Source organism: Wasmannia auropunctata, unplaced genomic scaffold, assembly GCF_000956235.1.
Source record: "Wasmannia auropunctata unplaced genomic scaffold, wasmannia.A_1.0 LD336101.1, whole genome shotgun sequence".
Taxonomy (NCBI): domain Eukaryota; kingdom Metazoa; phylum Arthropoda; class Insecta; order Hymenoptera; family Formicidae; genus Wasmannia; species Wasmannia auropunctata.
The window spans coordinates 4,254,332-4,280,065 of NW_012026789.1; the positions used below are offsets into that span (position 1 = coordinate 4,254,332).

The 25,734-nt window shown below is 37.8% G+C and overlaps 1 protein-coding gene and 1 long non-coding RNA gene across 4 annotated transcripts in view; one reads left to right on the forward strand and one right to left on the reverse strand.

Moving 5' to 3' along the window:
- LOC105459858 (UPF0489 protein C5orf22 homolog) overlaps positions 1 to 25,734 on the reverse strand; it is a 595,978-nt gene that overhangs the window by 381,446 nt on the left and 188,798 nt on the right. The gene's annotated exons all lie outside the window — the stretch shown is intronic.
- Positions 2,584 to 3,966, forward strand: LOC105459822. Its single transcript, XR_975727.1, has 2 exons — positions 2,584 to 2,856; positions 3,397 to 3,966. It is a non-coding gene; the product is annotated as an uncharacterized LOC105459822 (long non-coding RNA).

Below are 25,734 nucleotides of genomic sequence, written 5' to 3' on the forward strand. Positions count from 1 at the left end.
TTCAGACGTGTGCTCTTCCGATCTTTTTATTTTTTAATGACAGTTTGGTTAATATTAAAGGTAAAAGGAAAAACTTTTCTGTAAAATTTTAACATATACGTTTATTTATACTTATAAATAAAACTATTTTTGTATTTTTGAACTATTTTCGTATTCGTCAATCTCGTCAAGATCTCGTCGAGATTCGAGATCAAGATCAAGATCATATATTCGAGATTCTTGAAAATCCGAGATCAATATAAATATTTCAAGATTTTTCGAGATTGAGATCGAGATCGCAGAAATCTCGTCTTGTCTCGTCTCGTGCGCATCTCTACACCCCCTTCGCCAGACGAGGTTAGATGAGGATCGCCCCGCGTTCATCAATCATCCATTGAAACGTAACCCGTGGCGTTCTATAATTAACGACCTCGCTACAAACTTCGAAGAGGTCCCACGCCCAAACGAAACCTGGCCCGCTGAATGTATCCTCCACTTTGAGATACGTGCCAGATTGACGCGAAACCGAAGACCAGATTCTCTTACCCCGATTTTTTTTTATTTGTTACGAACGCCTCGTCGTGGTTACCTTTACGCATGTACTTTGATTTCTCGAGTTGTGATCCAAACATATCAAAGGATCATTGATGATACGTTTATTGCTCGAAGAATGATGCAAAAACTTTGAAAATCGGCGCTATTTATACGCGTTAAACAATTCCAACAATAACAAAAGCGCGAGTTACGAAACGTATTTGCGTCGGAATAACACATACATATACATATATCGCGTAGTGAAATAAAGTTCATCACACAACATTAAAATTTTAAAATTGTGTCGCGCACTTTTGGATGTAGAAATTATTGCATTATAAATATACCCCGGAAAAAATTGCGCAGCTCATAAAATTTAATAAAAATTTATATCGAGCTGTGCTAAGTAACATGTATTACGCTCTTGGTCATCTGTCTCTTCGTAACTCATGTGTCATTACGCATCTCCGCATCAGTGCAGAGATTCACCACCGCCGGTTACATTATGTAAATAATATTTCATCAGCTATACGCAAGTGAAATTGCCATTTGTAATAGTCGTTTCGCGTAACAAATCCGCCGATATTAACGTAACGCGTGTCTCATACATTCTCGCCGGAGAATGTATTAGCCGTGATAAACTTTATCAGAGCTGCTAGTGATTTAATGTTTATCTGCTCGGACTCTTAGCGAACTGCTATTCATCAGTAGAATGAATTAAATCCCGATCGGACGAATTGTACGAAAAAAAAGTTCCTCAATATTAGATAGAACTCGAACACAAACACGCTTTCAATAACTTAAAGCCAGTTTCTCGTGATTGGCTAACCAAACCGCTAATTTGAAGCAATCGCCGTTACGTTAAAAGTAGTAAAATTTGTGGCCGAGAAGCTACGCGGTTGGAGATGCATGGCGCCACGTCGGAATGTGAATTTACTGCGTGTATGTAGTAAGGAGATTGAATCCTACTCTTTAGATTGCAGCAATGTCGCTTCTGGAAGTGCTCGAGCTGCTGCTCGAGGAAATTAAAGAGAAGGTTTATAAGCGCGCTAGTGAGCGTGCAGACGTGCAATGCTTGACCGAGTTGGAAGGTAAACCGCGAAACCGAGATGTGTGATAAAATAGCATCATGTGGCAATCGAATTTTTTTTGTAATAATATAGTCGAATAATATAGTCAAAATGACTATAATTATTAAACATGAGAAATGGATATGACACAAATTTCATGCATTAAAATGAAGCAATGGTGTAAATTAGAATAATTTTTTTTCAAATATATAGTTTTACTTAATGGCGCGCCATATATATTTTAAAGATCATATTTAATTGTATGATTGACTGCGCACACGAATTAAAAGAATTTTAATAGAGCTCACTACTTGAAATCAGCCTGTCGAATTACCAAATCGCCGCGACGAGGCTGATTAACGATCGTGGACTCATTCCGGATTTGCCGGACTTAATCGTATTAGTTGAGAAATCCACAGTAACAAATTGACCACGAGAGGTCTATGCACTTTCACCAATGGAAATGCGTTGTTCAATCCTCTTCGCGGCCCTTTTCCTATAATCCGTTAATCATTATCATCGTACATGGAACCGCGAGACAAGAGGCGGGATATATATTATGAAACCGGTAACCGGGTAATTTCATGAAAACTGGTCGGACGGGTTAAAAACCGGCCCGGTTGACGATCTCGGACTAAACAGGCGCCAAACTGGATCTTGTTACTCTCAGAAAACGAAATCTCATCGACGGTGAATTAAAAACTTCATAACGGACCGAAAGAGATATATCTATTTTTCATCTTTGTTAAGTCAATGTTTAAAAAAAAATTGTTGCATTATTGACAAATAGCAAACTATTTTTATTCCAAGTGATAATATGAAACAATAACTATCAGCTCAAACAAAACAGGTCTTGATTGCTTTAATATATAGCTGTATAATAACAAGTAAAATGTGCAATACTATTCGAATTTAGGTCTATTAAAATAATTGCTGCATAGGAATTTTTACGTATATAGATATTATGAACAAAGAAAAAAAAGCAGCGGTGATGAAAAGACGATTCCCTTTAGGTCTAAAGGGGTCGCGAAAATCGAGTGGGTGGATAAACGCGCGGCATTGTGCTCGCCTCATCGACTGACCGATATTTGGCCAGAGTCACTCTGAAAGTATGGATTAACGATCCGTAGGGTGGACCGAAGGGTAGACCAGAGGAGATTACCAAGCGAAGACTAAGCGTGATGCAGGTGGTCGAAGGGGAACTCGCCGGAAAGAAAGGACAGAGATGATGGTTCCACTTCAGAAACGAACGAAAGCCTCCAACGGTATAGTGGTGAGTTAAGAGGGCCTAGAAAGCATCGACTGTTCTGCTTGAGACCGCCGTATTATATCTGAAAGCGGGAGTACATTCTAATTCGATCGGTCTAGACATGAATCTACAGGGTGTTCTTGCCGCGATTTATATTTAGCTGCAGTTATATAATGCCAGACTAATAGTTTTGATTACTTATTGATACTTCGTTTCATTCGTATACCTATTCGTCGCCCTCCTTAATAATTGTACAATTAAAAAATTTATACTATCTAGGCGTAATTATATATTTAAAAAATGTACATTATTTAGTGCCTCTAATTCATTTAAAGTTTTATTTTACTTTATTCTCAATAAAACAGAGATATATTTCCATGTTTAGAATAACATGAAATTAAAAATTATATAAAAAATATATTTTCAATATCAGTTATAGTAATTAAGATGAAGGAACAATTACAGCATACTCTAAACTTTTAAATCTCGGAGAAACAACATTGATAATAATATAACAATTTATATTTTTAAATGCATTATTGAAACTGCGAATGGTTGTTACAGAATGGAGTGGAACACCCGATATGTCATAAGGATAAAGGCATCAAAGGAAATCAAAGTGCAGGTATTACGCCATAAATCGGCTATGAGATGTTTGAAGGAACGATTGTTTCGGATCGATTCTTCTTCAGGACTTCGAGTGTCGAAATGAAACTCTTGATGTCTGATCGATTCTACCATGAAGCATCAGCTCGTCGCTCCTTTCAAACTACTCCACAATAGCATAATAGAAGCTATTCATGTTGAAAAGTCCGTTTGCGATTCTTACATTCTCAAATCCTTAATTTTACCTTAAGTCCTTCCTCTCTCGGATTTGAATATTTTGTACGTACTCGATTACTCTTTCGTCAATTTCTCCTTTTACACATGCATCAAACAACATCAATAATGCTTCTAACTTATAAAAGGAAAACAGAAAAGGCATACTTCTTTTATGTAAATCGTTTAGCAAATCGAAAGAAATGAAAATTGTATTTTATGTTGTAAAAATTAAAAATGGATTGAATAAGTTATAAGATAATAAACCGGAAGAAAGACTCAGGACAATTACAATAAAAATTAAGACAGAGAGAATTAAATTTTTTTTCCTGAAATGTTTGATAATATTTTAATTAATGATACGGAGAAAGAATATCGAATCCAAAAGTAATTAATAAAAAGAAGTACATTCTACACGTCGTATCGGGAAACAGCATTTACGCAAGGAATTGAAGAATGAAGGAATGAACATAATAAAAGGACAAGTTGAAATAGGTGACTGCAGATAGGCAATTAAAATAGACGAAGACACGCACGCGCAAAGACGGAGGTATCTCGATGTCAGCCCTCTTCACTCTCCCATCATTTATCTCTCATTTTTTTCAAAAACAAGACGCTATATTGTCATATAAAAAAATCATAATTGCTTTATATCACACAGCAATGGAGATAGAAATCAATCCTGATCCGGTTTGAAGGAATGACGAGAAGGCGCGGGATTGCATAGTATTTGACATTATCCGTAACCCTATCGCCTCCTTAACGAAGTCGATGTCGTTACATTCATACGTCGAATAGCTATCATTTTTTGTTTTATGACCGCAAGTATACTTTCCGATAGACCTTTAGACCTGGCATTAAAGGTTTGTAACGTAACAGCGTCGCACAATAAAAAATCTTTTATTTTTCACAACTCTCATCATACGCGCAAATCGTGTACGAATCGCGTATACGAATAAATCCAAATATAGAGGTGGAACAACGGCTGGACAATTATACACGAAGAATAGACATATTAATCAAAGCATTATTTGTTGTACAATAATACTGAACCATCTACATGCATAAATATCAGAAATAACAAACGGCAATGAAACGTAGATAAAATTAACAAGCATGAATATCTATCGACGTTCCGATTTCGTTTCATTTTGCGCACACGATGCAAATGAATAATGCGTGCCGCGAAAATTGTTAATGGGTAACGTGGCTTACAAATCCTCTTAAAATGCATTATATAAATTGAAATCCATTTTTCAGGCAAAACATATTTTTCGAGCGCAGCCAGTCAAACGATCCTCTGAGCCATTTATGCATACATTCGTCGATCGCAAACAACGCCGCGGCACCGTGTACCCGCAAATATCCCCCTCATATCGGAACACGATATAAACAGGTAGACGGGGGTTGTAGGAAAAGGGCGGAGGAGAAAAAGGAGAAAACGATCCAATAGTCACGACCCTTCCCGATCGATTAATATCACTGCAATAAACGTCATTGCACATCGAAAAGGGGTGGGTTCGCCCCACGGCAAACGCGATCCTCGCGTGGAAAAATATATACCTCTCTATTTTATAAAACACGCAATAGCACACGTAACCCTTTAGTCACGCGGCGCCGACTGCGTCCTTCTTTTGTGAAGAAAACAAAAAAGAGCTAACCGCTGAAAGATCCAACTGTTACGTGTCATACACGAGCAAATCAGTGAATGAAATAATCCGACTTTTCACGCATTTAACATCCAGAAAAAGTAGTGGAAACTGAACTATCACGAAAGTTAGAGATTCAATCAAATTAGAGATTTCAATTTCTCATGAAATTTAATGGTTGCGCAAATAGACGTTCTTACATCCATTGGCGATATAAGTCTAACGATCATCATTAATCTCGCGATTGCATCCGACTTGAACAATCATTACGAAATTCCTCTAGGTTTCCTATAGCATTCTTGATTCTTTAATACTCGGTTCACTAGCAGCGATCTTCCTTCAAGGACACGAGAGATTAAAATATCATCCGCTCTGTTTTTCTGTAATGCGCGTATACATACTAAACGCAAAGGGGCACACAATAGAAAAACGTTCACGCACGTTGCTCGCGTGGATGTAAGTATACTCCATGGGTATCGATGGCGTATCGATGAATCCCCATTGTGATCAGAGCTAAAGGGACGGAGGGAGGGAAGGGGGCAACGAAAGGGGATCCCCCGATAGCCTGGCGCGTAGAGCAGGTAACACGTCGCTGTGGTAGAGGATTGTGCCCCGACAGCGATTGATACGATTCGAGTCGAAATCTCGCGGTCCATTGTCGGTTTGCTTTTTGCCGCCTCTTATATGCGCGACTTCGATTGTATACCACCGGCTGCATTCATCCACGAGTGGAAAGGCGATTTCTCATCCGCGTAACGGGGTAACGGCGGAGTACAATGCGGGGCCGGCGAAATAATAAAGGGCCGCTCCGCGGTAGGAAGGAAAACGGTGAAAAATGAAAACTCTCCGACGAATATAAATCAGCAAGGGCGCGTTCTGTGTGCACGCGCCTCGCATGTGATTCTCTCTCTTTCTCTCTCTCTCTCTCTCTCTCTCTCGTTAAACGCCGAAAACCGCGAGATGCTCGCATCTTGAAAAAAAAAAAAAAGATTTTTTTCTATTATCAGCGAGATTGCTGTTAATTAATACACTCAAATGCACAGGTCGATGGCAGAGGATCGTAGATCCTGGACCATAACTCAAACTTTTACTTTTCTTTCATTAACATACGTAAGGAACACGCGAGAGTGAAATTGCAAGACTGATCGATAATTTCACATCGTTATACGCGATGCTTTAAAAATGTCGAGAGCCAAAAATGCACCAGGATATAGGTACAAAGCATGCAATGACATGCTTGATTACTCTCTACTTTCGCCATATAAACGGTAAGATTGATGTTATTAACCTACGACGTATTAAATTTTCCTTCGGAATCGTTATCGAATTGACTTTATACAATTTCGACATAAATAACGCTCTATTCGTCCGATACGGTAAAAACATTGCGCGGTCAGTAATGACATTTTGAAATCGATCAAATTAACGTATGTTACTTGCTCATAGCGCAGGCATTTGTAAATTAAAAGCTGACGTTAATAACGATGTACGATTGCAATATTTTATAGTTTTTTTTAATGGAGCGAATGGCTTCAGCAAAGTAATGGCGCCGGATATTCTGCATTAGAACATCCTGTAGACTGTTACCATTGACAGCTGATAACGGCATTTCGACATTATTCAAATCGACATCTTCGCCGATTCGCCAGTTTGGCAAATTAGAAAGTGGTATTAATGGTGCCGTTTGACCGCGAGCCATAGCTACTTAATCTTTCAAAGGATTTACAGAGTCATGCTGTTAAATACGTAACAGAAGGACAAGCGAACTACCGACGTTTTCTACGATCAATAGCGACATATCATGGAAAACTTACATTACATTAAATGCGCACAGTTCGCCAGAGAATGTTTATCTCTCAGAAATGTAATATTAAATGTTCGTCGATATATATTGCACTGCTTATATAAAACTACGCAAAACAAAAAATTATTACATATCGATATTAAATATACATATTGCAAATAAAATATATTCTTTTGATTTATGTAAAAATTAGTTACTCGAATACACCTGACATCAGAGTATACACTTGTGAATGTATGATATTTACGTAATTCTTATTTTAAAAACCAAGTCTAGTATTTAATTTTGTCACGAACTTCGTCGTCATCAATTGTAAATTACTTTAATTCAATTATATTAACTTTAATTGAATAAATATAAATACGAATGTACCATCTTACGCGGTAATAAGATACAGTACACAGTCGAAAAAGGGAAAACTAAATAAATTAGAAGTTAAAAACTAACTTTTTATTTCACCATGCATCTTTCCGTTTAGAAATAGTTTAAATACAGTAGAAATGACGTGATAAAATGAACAGCGTGATTATAATTATTCGACGAGATTTTGCAGCAAGATAGAATTTCGTCGAGAATTGAGCCGTTATCGAACAGTATGTGCGCCAATGTTGGCGTCGGGATGACCCCTGGTCCTCATCATTCTCTCTCCCTCCTACCCCTCCTCCCTCCTCCACCCTACCTTCCTCTCTCTTTCTCTCAGCCTATCGCTGCCTCGCTCTTTGCATCGTCAAACGATCTGTCGATCGAGGCAATTAATGCGGCTGGCTTTGATTATCCCCACTGCTCATGCAGACAGCGACTTCACATGGCCGTGCAAATAAAGCAGTTTATTTATACGCATGCAATTAAGTTGGACACACACCGGACGCATCCGCGTGTCTAGTTGAAACGGTCAAGTGTATCAAGCGCAGTTACTCTTATACACATCTGCTAGAAATACAGTCTACTTTGCGATAACATTAACACAGCGATGCACACGCCATGCTTGCGCTGTTATTTCAACGAACTATCCGGCTTTTTTTAGTTAATCTTCTGTTTAATTCCTATTCTTTTTAAAAATTTTGTAAACAATATAAAACATTTGTTATTAAAATATATTCCTATTTTAATAAATTTTATTGTTAATTAATTGTTAAATTAACAACAAGAGATAGATAATAATTAATTAAAAGCATATATACGCGCCTTGTATAAAATTCATATTTTTAATAAAAAGTTATATTACGTATGTAGAAGCAGAATTAAAACAATTATAAATATTTTTTACAAATATCTTCCGTAAACAAATTTTATTAATATTTCTTGAATACCTGTGCATTGTTCAAGTAATTATCAGTTAATTTTACAATCGACCATTTTCATTTATGTAACACAGCGGTATATTTAGAGCAAAAACTAATACGTTGCAGTAATAATAATTTTTAGCATTTATCGCAATTGTTTCTTAATGTTTTACGTACAATGTGGTTAATACAATTTTTAATGCGACATCATTGAATAGTTTTGTTAGCAAAGCTTATGCGGTCATTAATGTCTGCTTGCATAATGTCCGCATACAAGATGGCAAGCTACTATGAAATTCATATGACATAATTATGGCTTAATGATGAAACGAGGAAAGATATGAAGCTTTAAATTCTATTTTCAATTTATACATGCTACCTACAACAATTGTGCCATAAGAATCTCTTAAAATTTGCTTATTGCAGGGCTCATGTTGGCGCCAGCTTTCCTCGATAAAATAATTATTATGGCTTAGCGACATGCTAGATGCTCGAGCATATACGGTCTCGAGCTGTTTCAAAGTATCCTAGAAATATTCTCGCCGTTTAATTACTATGCGCGGCGCCGCATATAGCTTCATTAGTAAGTCGTGCGAGCCATAGTTCACGTTCTTACGAACCACCGTTCATAGCCACCTTCGTGACTACGCTAATAAGTGCGCGCACGACGGCGTTGATAATCACCATCGCACACTAATTAACACGCGAGAGCAAGAATTATCTGCTCGAAACGACAATCTACCGCCGAGATTGCGCATTGACGCTATTTCACAGTCGGGGAGGACGTTATTGCGAACTCGTTGAAATATCGGTACGAAATCGTAATGGCAACGGGATCGGGTTCGAATACTTGACATCTCCTTGCGTTTAATGCGAATATAATGTACGTTATTGCCTTTGAGGTGGTGGCATAGACACCTAGGCCATCACCATCGAATGTTAAGTAGCATTTATAAATACATAATTACAGTGATTAAAGCTGAAAGGTTCATAGGCGCCGCTGGCACGCTTCAATTAACGACCAGGTGTCAATGATTATTATTCTCACCTGCACGGCACTTGCATCTCATATGACCCTACTCGCAATTAAGAATTTTTCGATTTTTCGACGAAAGTATTTAAATTGAAATTAATTGAAAGTAATATATTTTATTTAAAATTAATTTTAGGACATCAAGTAAATATTAAAGCTTTTATTTTATTGCTTGACGCACAAACAATATAAAATTTTAGTTAGCATTAATTTAAATTATATGTCTGTAGAGAAAAGAAAAAAATTTATATATATCAAACCAGATAAATAAAAAGATTTTTATAAAATTTTATATGTTTTGTATGAATACAAGAAAAGGCATAATATCTCTTTAAATAATTCTCTCGTCCTCTCTCTTGCACATTAATATTTTTATCAAATACTAAGAATACTTTCATACAAATTATAAATCTTATTAAAATTTTTTTTGCAAATTCATATCTTTTAAGTCATTCATTAATAACATTTGTATTTCATATCATTATACAAATGTACATACGTTACGTACGTGTATTTGTGTATTTCCATAAAAAAACATAAGAAAATTAAATAAAAAAATTATAGCTTTTAAAAATTACCGAGCATGTCTCATAATAAACATGTTGTCGAAACAAGATGACATAGGATTCTTTCACTCTATCTTTCGAGAATGGTGATGGATAATTATAATACGGGATAGGGCCAAGCTTCCTCGCTTCAGTGGCGCCTACTGATATCAAATTTCAGATCGCGCGAGATTGGTGGTCGAAGAAGAATCGGCAATCGGGAGGAAGTCATGCAAAGGCACGCACCGCGCGCGTGTGGTCCATCAATCATGTTGTTCCCGGCGACAGGTGGACACTGGGGTCGATGGAGACCCCACATAATTGGGAGAATAGTGCCGGTTTGCTGGTCGACCGGGCACACGGTCATTTATCTTGTCGCGATCGAGCGCCTATCGACGGTTCGGCCCGATTCGAGTTAACGCCCGTGAAATCGCGTGTCGCCCGTTTGGGAAAATCAGCCTCGTTCGATCTCTCTCGAGGCTGTATACAACGCTGGCGCCGTGATCGATACCGCGCCGCCGCGGCCGTTTTCCCGTTGGCGTTTCGCCGCACCACCGTGTACCTCGTAATTGGAAGCAAATACAGATATCATTGAAATCATCCTGGCGTGCACGTATATTCGTTTAAAATATTTATTTACGGAGTATTGATTGTTGCTGATGCGCAGCTGCATGATTATTTCAGACGCTATCTCTCCTTTTTTTTCTAAACTTTCACAATTTTCGACAGATTTGATGCTTTTCGTAATGTCAAATTTATTATCACAAATAGCCCTCATATATACATAAGTATTGTTTATAGAGAGACAAAAGCGAATTATTATGTCATAGTTAGCTTCAGTTACATTTTTTAAAATGTATCTTAATGTATTGAATGAATTAATAGCAATTACTTATTGAAATATGTATAATATTACCATTGAAATTAAGCTGCCATAATGGAAAATAAGTGAAAAGTAAACATTCGTTTTCACGTTTTTATATACCAATTAAAGCAATTTTCCCCAAACATAATAATGAATCGACAGTAGATTGATTCGAAACAACGGAATGCACTATACGCACTCGTATAGTTGTCAAGTAATTCAACATCTAAGATACCGTCTTGTTCTTTACTTCATCGTATAATCATCTTTTTTCGTTTGAGTCCCTCTCTCGAGCTCGTAGTTCCGATCTTCTTTTACTGTCATCCTCGTCGACGACAAGGCCTCCCCTAGACGGCATCTAATGTCTCGCCGACTAAAAAGATTACGTCCCACGCTGAATCCCAGTGCCTACGGGCACTCCTTCGCACTGGCCTCAAAAATACTCCAGTTCAGTCTGGCACATAATGCCGTACTGGTATAGCTTTCGTTCTTGGTTAAATCCTAGCTGTTTACGATGTTTGACACTCCAAACCGACACTGTGAATATTTTTATACTTTACTGTATAAATTCCCTGCACGATTGAAGAAGAGTCGCACAATATGGCAAGTATATCGATTATAAATATAGCCAAATTTTACATTTCTAACAACAGCTATTAGAAAACTGTTCAATGTTAAAGTTTTCAAAATCTAAATTTTTTTTAAATAATCGAGAAATTTATAATATTACATGTGCGTAACGTAAAATATATAATATACAACATTTAGATATTCTTTGCTCGTTCACTAATCTGTATAATACCTTATTTAATTAATTAATTAATGTGACTAATAACGATAGATCCTGATAAATATCCAATCAGGATAAATTTCAAGATTGCAGAAAAAAAGCCGAGCAAGAATTTGTTGAATTTTAATTGAGCGGCGAGACTGTTCTATGCCGTCAAAGGCAACCGGAACAATTGGAACAACTGACAGCCAGATACGATATCGTTTAACTGGCTACGTTATCTGCATTTCAATCTCAAATCGTTTCTAAGTATCAGGATCATGAAGGAGAAACGTTGAAAACCTTCGAGCCGGCGCTCCAAGCGTTACAACAGACGATGCGGCATATCACGACAAATACAGCTACTTTTCCAGATCTCTCTTCGCCGCGATCCTGCCTCCACCTCTTACAAGATCGTCGCAATCGCGAGGGTATCGAGCACCGCAAGATCGTATCTGAGTGTCTCGATGGCGGTCCCATCGATGTGGCAACATTCGCCAAGTTTTTCATGCCTCGATCGACTCGAGCCTTCATCGAGAACTTTCAATCTCGACTGCTTGTCGTGTGGATATCTAATATGTTATGATAATTGCGTATTCAGAAAATTATATTTTCTATATGTGACAAAATTCATAAGACATGTTCTAAAAATAAACTGTGTCTCTTTTCCATAATTTATTAGCAAATTAATTCAAATTCAGATGCAGCGTATTTGTATTATAAGACTGATTTACTCTTAAGATATAGCGATACAAATTACTTTTAATTTTAAATTCATTATCATTATTCATTAGTGAATAATTTGATTTAATAATATTTCCCAAGTCACACATAAAAGAAGATGAAGGCCGGATTCAGCGTTTGAAGTCGCTAGGAATCGCTTTGCTACAGGATCGTGAACACAGAAGAAATTTCTCGGCGTCTTTGAACGCCGATGACCCTATCTTTTACATATTCATATCCCATCGTCGAATCTCGATCAGCAATGACGATAAAGCAATTTAAGCACTAATACCGCTCTCCCGTTGTATCGCTGCACCTTCATCCATCGAAGCAATCTTTCTTACCGGTTTTTTAATGAGCTGCCGAGAGTTTTGTTGCACTGCCAACCAGTAACATGAATTGTGACATATAAATTACAAGAGAGAGAAAGAATGTGTGTACGTGTGTGTGTGTGTGTGTGTGTGTGTCCGTAGATGATTCATTTCCAAAGACTTCTTCTGACTGTTTAAAAAACCCTGGGCGTTTCATGTATCCTCTTCGTTAGAAGACCTGTGTGTTTATCCACATGTGACTGCGGGTGAAATCTTCAATCGTGGAATAAGATAATGTTTTCTTAAGCCAGAATGACCGTTGTCCGAAAAGAATTCCAACCGACTGACGCAACGGAAATACGAAATGTCTCTAATTCTAAAAATGGTTTGGTTAAATACTCCTAGTCCTGTCAAAGAAGACAGTTTCGGTCATATTTGTATAAAATGATATCAGTATATTTTGTAAGTTTCGAGATTTATGGAAAATTTATGGATTATTACTTTCATCACATACTGATCATTTTGAAAAAATGATAAACTATTTCAAATCATTCATAACTTTGCCGTAAAATTAATATAACAGAATTAAAAAAAAAACAATTACAAAGATCGTTACGTGATTTAGTCTATTGATCTAATCTATTAGCTAATTAATATTTCATACATCTATAGCGTAACCTCGTCGTCTCGTACTTTTAATTCAATATTTTTAAAACTATATCTGACGAAGCTAAGCATCTTACACAGATGATAACAATAAAAAATAAAGCTATATCACTTGGGTGTTTTTACGATAAAAAGCAAATTATATCATAAAGTTTCTATATTCTATCCATAATACGGATATATATAGATAAAAAAAGATATTTTTCTTTTCTACAAGATTTCGGACAGCATAGGATAATTTTGATTTTTCTTCATCATCGTAATAGTGATGTTCCGCAAGTTCTCCATCTGTCGAGACGACAAGCACTCCTAATTTCGACAAGGGGAAGGATTCCCTTCTCGTATACGTTTCAAAGGACAATAGTCCAGCAGTGTCTTTGTGCGATTCGCAATGGAGTGCTCGGATTGCCGTTGATTACTGACAAATAGCGCGACCGAAGAGCAACGCCAAGAAAGATGGGAAAAAATTTTTTTGAAGAAAGGCAGAACGAAGAGGATCACTATCAATCATAAAGAAAGACAACGAAAGGCATGTGGCAGATCCCATTCACTGATTGTCATTCGAAACTTATATGGATAGCTCGTGAAATCTGTATAGATAGCTTACATTTTATACATTATCTCCGCTGTTCTTATAATAACAGCGCTTCAGATTACCATGACTCTCGATCACAATCGGTAATATCCCATGTGAATTAGATTTTTTCAAATTTGCTGATTAATATATCTCAGAAGAAAACTTGCATATACGTAAGAAGTTTACACAAGCTTCCATTACTTTTTCGATTGAAATACAATTAATAATTATTATTGTGTATATTAAACTTATTTACAGAAAAAATATATTCAAATATAATCAATGATTAAAATATAATGTAAAAAATTTCATCTGGCGTGTGGAAAATATCTTTTATGTAGTTAAAGCTGCATCGAAAGATTATAATATAATATACTATAATATATTATAATTAGATTATAATATAATGCTGCAGGGCATCTACTGTACAAAACCTTTTAGACTTATTTGAAATCGCATCGTCAGCTAAACAGTAAGGAATCTAATACGTTCTACTAAATTTTCACGACGATGCGATAGGCTCATATTCGCAGCTCGAGTTCCTGAATATTATTTTACCTGAAAATGTGTAGAAACGAATTTGATGCCCTGGGGCGACTAGTGCTTGGTTTCCGATTACATTTTGGTCTTGCTGAGATATTGGAAGTGATATATTTTCGCGGATTAGAATCACATGTTCTCAAACAAGTAATTCTTACCATATAGCAATATTTTTAATTTTTAATTTACAAAAAAACTATGTAAATTGTTTTGCATTTACATAAATTATTATTTTCATGTTATGTAAGTAATGTATTTATAATATATGTACCTATATTAAATTTTAAATTTACGTTATTCAATTTACTTATAAAAATAAAATAAAATTTTATTATTTTTATTCACAATAAAAAAAATAATTATTTCGTTTAATTAATACATTACGTATATACATCCACCAATTACATAAATTAAAAATAAATAAAACATTTAATTTACAATTATATATTTAATTTAAATTTGTATATTTAATATTCTTGTTTTTGAATAACTCAAATAAAATATATAATATTAATAATTTATTTTATTGATAATACTCATTTTTTTAATACATAACTACTTCTACGCTGATTACTACAGCTTACAGAAAGAAGATACGTGAAGTCATAGAAAAGAAAAATAAGACGCTACAATTTACAACAGCATAGATTGACTCATTATAGTCGATTGATCAATCTATAATCTCGCACTTATCAAGATCACCTTACGGTCAAATTCCAGAATAAGTAAATCGTAGAGTCGGGTAGGATTAATATCTTCTTCTTTGAATAGTTAAATTTAAAAAATGCGGCGTGTGCTCTTTGTTTTTTTTTTTTGTTAATCATATCTGTATTAATCAAGTTCCTCCAATTAATTTAAATCTCTCAAAAAACGAGAAACAAAAGTCTAACTACGCAAGTGCAAATAAATACTATTAGCAAGAAATGTAGAAATTCATTATACTACATATAAACAATTCTTGAAATGTCATGTAACATCGGCAAAGAAACGCCATATCTCATTTCATGTTCTTCTCGTGGCGCATACTTTCACTTTTTTCTTTGGCACGGTCACCTCCTTCACATTTAAATAGCGGTTCACACTGGTCAGAGGAGCCGCAAAAGTCCACTTAGTGGTTCCGCACGAACAGGTCCCAAAATGAGAGGGCCCAGCAATTGTCCACTTTCCGACCTCCATTTGCCATCATGCTCGTGATACATCTCCTATACAATGAAGACCTCCTTCTCATAAGAATCTTCTTTTCACTTTCTGCCGCTTTCTTTCAAGCCTTTAAATATACCATATGATGTAATAAATCATTATTACATCATAAGATATAGATAGATACAATTGATACGAATTTTGTTTCAGGAAATAAGATAAACTAAAAATAAAGAAAAAATTAAAGCATATATATATATATATATATATATATATATATATATATAATTAATATCTTAAAAAAGTAATAATTGTTCAAATCTGTAATTTATCATAACTTATTAATTTTTCTATAATTCTTGTCTTAAAACATATTTTACAGTATAGCTTTAGCATATAAATATTTAAATATTTTTTTTATTATCGGCACGAAAGTGAAAAAAATGGGCAATTATTTAAATTGCGAGGTTTATCTTAATTTTATATGAAATAAAAATTATTTGATATATATAACAATGGAATATCTATTGTTATATATATTCACAAGTGTCAGTGTATATAAATAAGAGAGATTCACATCATAGTTTACAAAAATAGCCTCGCATTAACAGACGGATCCTTAAAGGTAGCGGCAAAACATCCCCGCTAAATTTACGAGGCATCCCTCTTCCCGCGGCTGCATTTATCTGCCTTTTTTCGGATCTACAGTAAAGTACAGTCATTACCACTTGTATTCTTGTTGCTTGTATCGCGCGCGTTTTAGTGGCAACTTCATCTTCAACTGTGGTAGAGGCAGAAAGGCAACACAGAGTAGTCTGTGCATTTTAATTGTTTGCTATGCAGACAACTGCCTCTCCAGCCGTACGGTTACATCCTAAACCTGACCGTTTGGCCTCGTACGATTCCGCCAAGATGCATTTCGGAGCCCTAGAATTAGCGTGGCGTGGGGCCCGCGATAGATTGTAGGGTTGCAAACGCGAAGACGACCGACGGAAGAAACGAAGAAGAAGAATGACCACGGAACTCGCAAGTGTGGGAACGGCGAAAGCTGGCCCACATGAGGAGCGTGAATAGCAGCGCTGGCCAGAAATGGGAGCGACAGTCGTTAATTCACGTGCAGAGTATATGATATAAATAGGATTGATGGGTATTTAAAAAGCACGAAAGCAATCGCTTTGATTCTAATATTAAAGGATAAATTTATATCTTACTTATATAACATCAATGTTATAAGACCGATGCACAATAAAACAAAAACTCATTTCTATACGGAATTATATAAAAATTATATATCGTATCTATATCAATGAGGCAAGGTATCTATAATTGTCCGATGATTCAAACGGTCATCAAGATAAAGGAAAATTCATGGGATTGTTACGCGTGGTCGACGAACACGAGGGGAATGTTCATGTTGCAGAAACTGCAGATCGTTGACGACAGCGGCACGGACACGGAGGAGCGGCGGCAGCTGTTGTTACGTGTCCGCGACTAAATTACCGCACTTTGGGCCATGTAAATCGACCTTTAAGCGCCGTGTAACATCGTCGCTGATGCAGCCGCCGCCGCCGTCGCCGCCGTCGCCTCCGCCGCTGCTTCCACGCGACGCGGAGATATATACGCGTGCGTCACTCCTGGTTTACATAATGCGAAATTGCCCTGAAAATGATAGGAACGGTCGGTTATTATTTAAATTTCGGTCACAGGCTGACCCAGTTCCGGTGGCGGTCGGTGGGAGCCGGCGGAGGAAGGGCTGCGAAAAATTCCCATCAACGGAGAGCCGCGAAGGCCACGGCGGTTTCACTTCGTCCCGTGCAATCGCGTGTCGTGTCGGCTGAATGAAAACCTGTCGACGATGAAAGAGAGGTATCGATGGTCAGCCCACACGCTGACAAGCGGCGGCTTCTTCGCAGTTATATAATTTGCACGCATTGCGAGAAATGAACGGTACTTATACAGTACCGCGGTATCCAAAGTCGGTCGAAAGTGAAAATTCCGGTTTCAAGCGTAAAATCTCGCTTGAAACGTAACGCAATCAGGGAGACTTATTCGACGATGACTATAGGATCTTCGAGTTTCTCTATCAACATGCAATGCTATTCAAGCACACGTGAAATCTAAGACTATTCACGGTAGAATTACCGTAGCCAATAGCCATCATAAAAGCCAATACCGATGTTAAAATCGCACTTCAGCCTAATGCGTTGCCAGATTCTTATTGAAATTTTCTTATTGAGTGAATCATAATTGTAAACAATTCAACGGACTTCAGCGCATTAGATGAAACACAAGAAAATTATCACGAACATCAGCGTGTCACGTACTTAAAGCCTTGACGTATCGCGTGTCATATAGGATAAATTGTGTTCATGATAAAAGAAGTATGACGAGAATGATATCGAATTAGGCTGATCGACACTCCCCTTCTTTATGGTTGTGTAATTTGTGTCATCACGAATGAGAGATAGCTAACGTGCGCATAATATATGCACTAATTTCATAACTCGTTGATGCATAAATAGAAGGCAGACAGTGTCATACAAATTATTTAAATTATGCTTTCTCGATAGTATCTGCAGACTGCAGATGATATTAATTAATGGTGTATAAATCCGAAACATAGAATTTCTCTTTTTATGAACATCATATTTCTCTTAAAAATAATTGTAGCATTATATCTTACAAAGAAACATCGCAAAGTGTCAAATTATGATTTTAATATTTATACATACTTTTATACGTATTATATACATATATGCACATATGGATTACGTAAATAGATGAATTTAGAAAATATCATTTGCGGTGAAAATATCACTTTTCAAAACCGTTTATTGCCCCAACTAATATTCTCTAAATTTATTCATTTGCATAACTTATATGTATACATTGAGACTTTGTATACATATAAGTTCATTATAATCAGAATTTGACACTTCAAGAAGTTGTTAATACATATTATATATTATTTTACAATGAGTCTTACAATGCAGCTCTCCTACTTTGCTACTTGATCGCTTAATCTTGATAACGAACTATACAATATTGCGTCAAAAAAATTAAATTTGTAAAACCGTTAAAAAGACACTCATGTATTCCATTAAATGTTCAGCGAAATCATCATCGAGAGAAGCTTAAAAAATGCGTGACTTTAAAGAGGCACGGTCGTTAACGGTGGTGTAAGCATGTCCGATAATGGATGTTGTGCCGATTACACCGCTGCGCTGCAACCGTTTCGCGGAAAATCGATCGATAATAACGTGTCGATAACGTGAGCATCGCAATTTCGTGTGGATTCAAATTTGCACTTGTGACAAATGACCGCGGTCCCGAGAGCGAGTGATAAATCTCAGGTAGAATCGTCGCGGCCGACGTGCGCAAGCACGACAACCGGTTCAGGTGAGTGCAGATCATGATGATATAAGTTTCACCGGTCGCGGAAGATCGATCGATATTGCCTGATAAATCCCATTATTAATGCGAGCGTAGCAAGAACTTGATAAATTGTTAGTACTGGGTACACGTTTAGTAGCGATCCTACGCCTTTACAAAACAGCCCTCAAGGGCTATAGGACGATTTATTCGCTGGCGTCCGCTGCGATCATCTCACCGTATTTACACGCGTATACGTGTATACGCTGTCCTCTTTCGTTATCGGAGAAATCGATAACGCATCGTAAGAGACCGGTAATGGGATAAAATCGCTTCTTCCTTGCGCTTGTGAAACGTTAAATTACAGGTTTTTTTGCAAACAGATAGGATGTGACAGTTGCAGAAATTATTTATCTTTGATTTAATCTGTTACTTCAACTTTTGTTATAAGTGTACGAAGTTTTGTCATACTTAATTCCCTCTCTGCTATTTAAATTTCTAATGTTAAAACGAAAAATATAAGGAAAGAAAAAAATGACATACTTTATTCCGATTATTATTATTAGTTCCACAGTAGAAATTAGAATGAGCATTCGAACATTAAGAATAAATGTTAGAATAAAGAAAATTTGAATAAAAAATATCTTTATTAAAGGAAAAATATTTGAAATGAAAACATAATCTTATTATAATATATATTATATGGATTAAATTAAAAAAAATTGCTTTTAATATTTCTTAATAATTTTAAGTTTATTAATATTGTTTTTATAAAGAGAGAGAGAGAGAGAGAGAGAGAGAGAGAATATGAATTCATATTATTAAAATCATAATATTTTGTCTCATCTCAAACACAAGTAATTCTGTTTCAAATATCGAGCAATCATCGTATTCGCACGTAAAAAGACGATTGTGCAATAATTTCTGTTACATCTGATAATACTCTGAGCAGCATTGCCGTGAATAATTCGTAAATTGGCGAATGTGAGAGGCCGTCGCGCAATTGCCCGATACTTAGGTACATGATAGTTATAATTGACTCTTCCGTATACGCGACGCCTTGTGCTCCGTTTCGGAGACGCCTTATTCGTTTCAGAAACAAAGTGGTCTGCATTCTGGAACGTCTATCGCGACGAGGGATCGCAATGAGACACGTATGTATCTTCAATCGCCGCACTGCGCCATTGTGGCGTGGTAGGAGCTGTTATTTCACGGCGCGGACTCGAGGCTGCAGCCGGCTGCAGGTGCAGCCGCTTCTCGATCCTTAGACATTTCGGTGTGCATTGTGATCGAATGATATAATAAAGCCCGTGGGAAACGGATAACGGAGCCACCTGACGCACCACTCTCTGACGACGATATATATATTTATAGTCCTCCCTATCTCTCTCGTATGCGTGTGTGTATAAAAAACAAAAAGCATACATCCACGTACACGTATCCTGTATCTGGTACGTCGACAAAGGATGCGAGTCTTGTATCCAAGCGAAATTGGTCCCACATGCGACTTATGGATTGCTACATCGATGACATACGTGAGTTATCTCTTGACGTAGTACATGATGTCCGATATAGGAAATAATACACGGTTATTATGAAAAAGAGTTAAACTGTAAAGTTGAAAGAAACTCGGAAGAAATTGCGCTGTAACTGGAAATTAAAAGCGTGTGTTAATATAAAATCATCGCTTTGGACCGTTATAATCCCATTAATAAACTCAACAACATATATTATAAGCAATTCATAGAAATAGATAATGCACACCAGATGATAGACGGATTATTAGTTACCACATGACAGTCTATGAGGCAGTAACAATTAGAGATATCATTAGCGTAGAGAAACCTCCGTACGACGTCTGGAATTAAAGTATCATAGGGGCTGACGGGTTACCGAAGATTACAGTGTACAACGAAGCATTAAGGCGAGCCCTTTCCGTATATTCAATTCAGTATGTTACTCTTGAATTTGTAAATTAATAGTGCCGGTCATTATAGACAGAAAAAGGAAGAAGCGGAAAATACTACAAACGAAGACGACCCAGCTGCAAGTTATCAATAGATATGCGCAATAATGACGATGAATCGCACATAAACGCATAAAGTCTATTTGAAATAGGAAAGAAAAATATATCCTCTCTTTCTCTGCATGTGGAATAAAAAAGAAAAAAAAATGTTTCCGAATGGCGTATCTATAGCAACGTAGTCTCGCAATGTGTCTCGCGTATGTGATATATATATTTTTTAATCTATCTTTTCCTCACAATTCTACCTCATAATTTCTTTTTTCTCGCAACGAGACAGATGTCCGGTGCATTTTATTTGAGTTTTATATCTTACAGCTGTCTTATTTGTTTGCTTATTTCCCGTTTAGCAAGGAGAGGGGCAGTTGGTGACCTCATGCAGCGACGACGACTCTTCGAGAAAAACCTATGAAAGAACGATCGCCGATCGTTGGCGGTCGGTTGAAATTTTTAGCCTCACCTACGCGCGCCTGAATCACGAGAACGTCACGCGCGGGACACGCATACGCTCTCGTGGGGAGAATCTACAACGTTGGAAACCCTACGAGGTATTCGAATTGTCGGCTCTCAACGGGACATCGAGGCGGTACCCTGCGGGGCACGGCGTGGTGCCACGGCACTATCATCCTGAGCTTTCACCGGCGTCATCATCATCGTCATCTGGCGGCTCTTATTCTTCCGGTGTCTGGACTTAATGGACGGATCTGTCATAACCCGTTTCAGCACCTTCGTCAGTGTCGACAATGAGTCGCAATAATGACTTGCAGCCTACCGCCAAGATCATAGGCGGTGATTTCGCGGAAATAAAATCGCTAATATCGGGGAACATGTTCGTGATAGAAACTAATCTCGGCGAAAGAACTCAAAGAACCGGGCAATTCCATCCTTTTTCTATTCGTATTCTTCCATACTTAATCTCGATAATTAATAGATCGAATCGAACTAACAGATAACTTGTATCTCACAATATGACATTAATTTATTTAAGATCGAACTTCAAAGAGCAGATTGAAAAAAAGATCGTATCATTATAAAATGCATTAATATATATTATAACATGTATATAATGACTTTTTGTATTTGCTTCATGTGCCTTCGCGTTCACGCCAATCGATCGTTCACGACAAATTACAAGCCGCAAGCGAACGCGCGGTGGATGGCGACGCGCGTGAGAGCACGGCACGCTCGCTAACCGTCCCACGATTTCTCACAATCAAACGATCCTTCCGCTGCTTTGAAACACTCCGACCACTTTCTTGGATTAAACATCGCCCATCGTCGAGATTAATAGCCGTCACGGTTGCGTTTTGCTTAACGCCGCATTCATGTGCGCCGCGAGACCAGCCGCGCGCGCGCGCGTGTGCGTGCGCGAACACGCGTTCGGCGGGCCCGATGTTGTTTCCCTATCCACCCTGAAGAATGGTCCGTCTTCCCGCGGTGGAACCGCGCGCCGCGCCGCGCCGGCACAATGCCCGGCAATTCCTGCAGGTAAACGCGTTTACATATGCATACAAAGCCGCAGTTTCCGCGCGACACCGCGCGAATGGCGGCACCGCGTGCGGGCACTGCAAGCTGTACGCTTCCACTCGCGAAAAGAAAATATTCGCTGCGGAACGACGCCAAAAGACGACCACGACGACGACCACGACGACGACGACGACGACGACGACGACGACAACGACGACCACGACAACTACGACGACTACGACGACGACGACGACGACGACGATGGTGACGACGACGCGACCGCAACGACGACCACGACCACGAGCACGACTACGACGACTCGTGCGTGCACACGTGCGTCCATAGAAACGTCGTCGGAAACCGGCGCGGCGTCCATTTACGTAGCCGCCGTGGACTCGGATTAATGGCTCTCGCGGGTCTCCTTTGGCCCCCGAGATACCGTACCAGTGAGACACGTAATCGAAACTTTCGTTCGATTCCTGAGTGGGCGAGGACAATTTGCGGTGGCGGTGTACGCAATGCGTGTCCCTTAACGAGCGCAAGATTTATTCGGTATTTATATACGCGTTTATGAATGCAAAAAGAGGCGAGCGGATATTTCTCTAGATCAATTCAGAAAAAAAAAACGTCAGATGAAGATAAATGACATTAAGTACAAATGTCATTTGCGACATTTGTAAAAATCCTGATGCTATTTCTAAATTAGAATCGAGAGGCTTTAATAGTGCTCGAAATGATGGATTTATTATAAAATATAGAAAAGATAACAAGCAGCATAAAAATGGGGTTCTTCGAAGAACATAATTCTGATAGCGAAACCGTTCCTTAAACATTTTCCTCGTCATTAATAAGTACGTTGATGTACTCACGTAATCAGTTAATTGCTCTAATACATAGACGTGAGTAATATATTATATTAAGAAACTATAAATATGCATGAGACTCGATTACACCGTTAACTGGAAAATGGTGGAACCATTTGCTTCATTATTTTCTCAATCACCGGAGCGGCCAGTAACCAATTAATTAACTCGTAACGCTTTAATAGCTACACTAATGACAGATCGATTAATGGCCACTTTCCTGAGAGGGCTCCTGGATCCTGTATCACTCGCTAGTAGGCAATTTTCGAACAGCTCTCCAGTCATTCGCCCGGCGGAATTTTTTTATTGCATGCCTCCAAGTTTAAAATGAGCGTCTTAATTCTAATTGCAGAACGACTATATTATTCACAGTATCAATTATTATTCTAATGATAGCGATTATTTCGTACATTAATCGCAATGATTTCACATAACCGATAATGACATCGCACCCATTAAATTTTGCCACATAATATTTATAAAAGAAGTAATTTGTATTATTTTATCGTACAGGCATGATAACTGAACAATCCTTGAATTCATTCGTAATTTGATACAATTGATCTGATTTCGCGATAATAATTATTTAGTGTTACCTAAGAAGATAATATTGCGCTGCAAAGAATAAATTTAAGACATCGAAAGCGATTCATTATTTAAATTAATGATTTCCGCAATTTGTAGAGTAGGATGTGCTATTCGCCCGCGCAGCACTGCTATGTTAACGTAACTTTGGATCACGTTATTCAAGCAGTAAAGCAGTAATCGCGAGTAAAGTAAGTTATTTAACGATCCTCGAATTTATACGGCGTTTCTGTTGATTTTAAGGTCAGAAATTTATATCGCAGCGCGTTACTATTAAAATGAAATAATTTATACCCGCGCGGATTAATAGCTAACCATAATCCCACGCGAAGCCGAAAGTCACCGTGGCTCGTAAGTCACCGCAAGACCACTTTGTGCCACGGTATCGCCGACGCCGTCCGACTGCGCGCAATTCGCTGCGCCGAATAAGATACGTTATTTAACGATCACTGTATTTGTACAATGTGCACTAAAACGAGACAAAAAAAAGCACGCATAGAATGGAGCAGGGAGTGAAATAAATGAAGCGGCCCTTACCGCCGTGTGGCGTCTGAATTAATGACCCTCATAGCTCTCAGTGGGCCAGGTATACTACTAACCCGCGGAGTGTCCACATAATCATACGACGTATCGCGCGCGCCTACGATTGTATCAATTTGCGATGTCACGCGAGATATATGTATATACGTCGGAAGCGATACGTAAAGTCATGATGTCCTTACACAGCGAGAGGGATATCACTGTCGATCACGTTTACTGCACCGATGAAAAACAGGAGCCCCTGAAAGAGCGCGCGCGCTTAATGGAAGCACCTTTATTACGCGATAAATATATGCTTATATATCGAGATACATGATACGATGATGTAGCATGTTCTCGGTAACTCAAAATAACCTTCTAAATTGCAGCTATTTAAAAGAAATTTTATACATGTATTAAGACGTCTCGTTCCATTATGATACTAAAAATAACGTTGTGTCTCCATTTAATGTCCGGACATTAATCATATGTATGTGTATATACGATGCATATCTCCTACACCTTCGCGTCAAGAAATATATAAAAGATCGACGAGAAAGACCCAAGCTGTTAATGTCAAGAAGAATCGACCCTCTAGCAACATGAGTTGTACCTCGTATGCCAGGATATCAATTACACCCTCGCGCTGTAGCCTTCGGCGCGAAAATGTCATTAGAATCAATAACAGCTACCACCCCCTTCCTATTCCCTCAATTCGCGTACACACAATTCCACCCTCGTCGCTTCCGTTCGCCGAACTTTTTTTCCTGATGGCGCTAGCATTCTATGGAGCATTGTGCCCCGCTTCCTTTTGCGCAACTGAATTTTTCCCACCCTTGTCCTCCGTCTCGGTGCCGAAAGGCACGAGGGACGCGCCCATCCACCAATTTCACGAGCTTGAGCACGCGTGCTCGATTAAGACGCTTTGTGTTGAAAAATTTCAGACAACAGTCTTTTATCACTTGATTCATTCCAACGAGTTCGTCTTGTTGACAAGGAATCTTTATAGTGAAGAATTAATCAAGATATAAATTTGCAAACGTGTGTAGAAAGACAATTTTATGAATTTTATGAAAAACTCCAATAAACGCAGAATATCTTTCATTAACAGAGAGAATATTTTAAGTAAATCAGCAGTACATTTATTGATATAATAATAATATAATCGTGATATTTTAGATTTTTCGTCTTTTTATCTGTTCATCATATTCAGATTTCATGCATCATCGTGGTGCTGCAGGCGATATTTCAGCGTAGATTGTACCATCGATATCAACGAAACCTTTCATTTTTCTCCATCTTTCTTCGGACAAGGTAATATTTTCGCTAGGAGCCTCGGGACTTCCTGG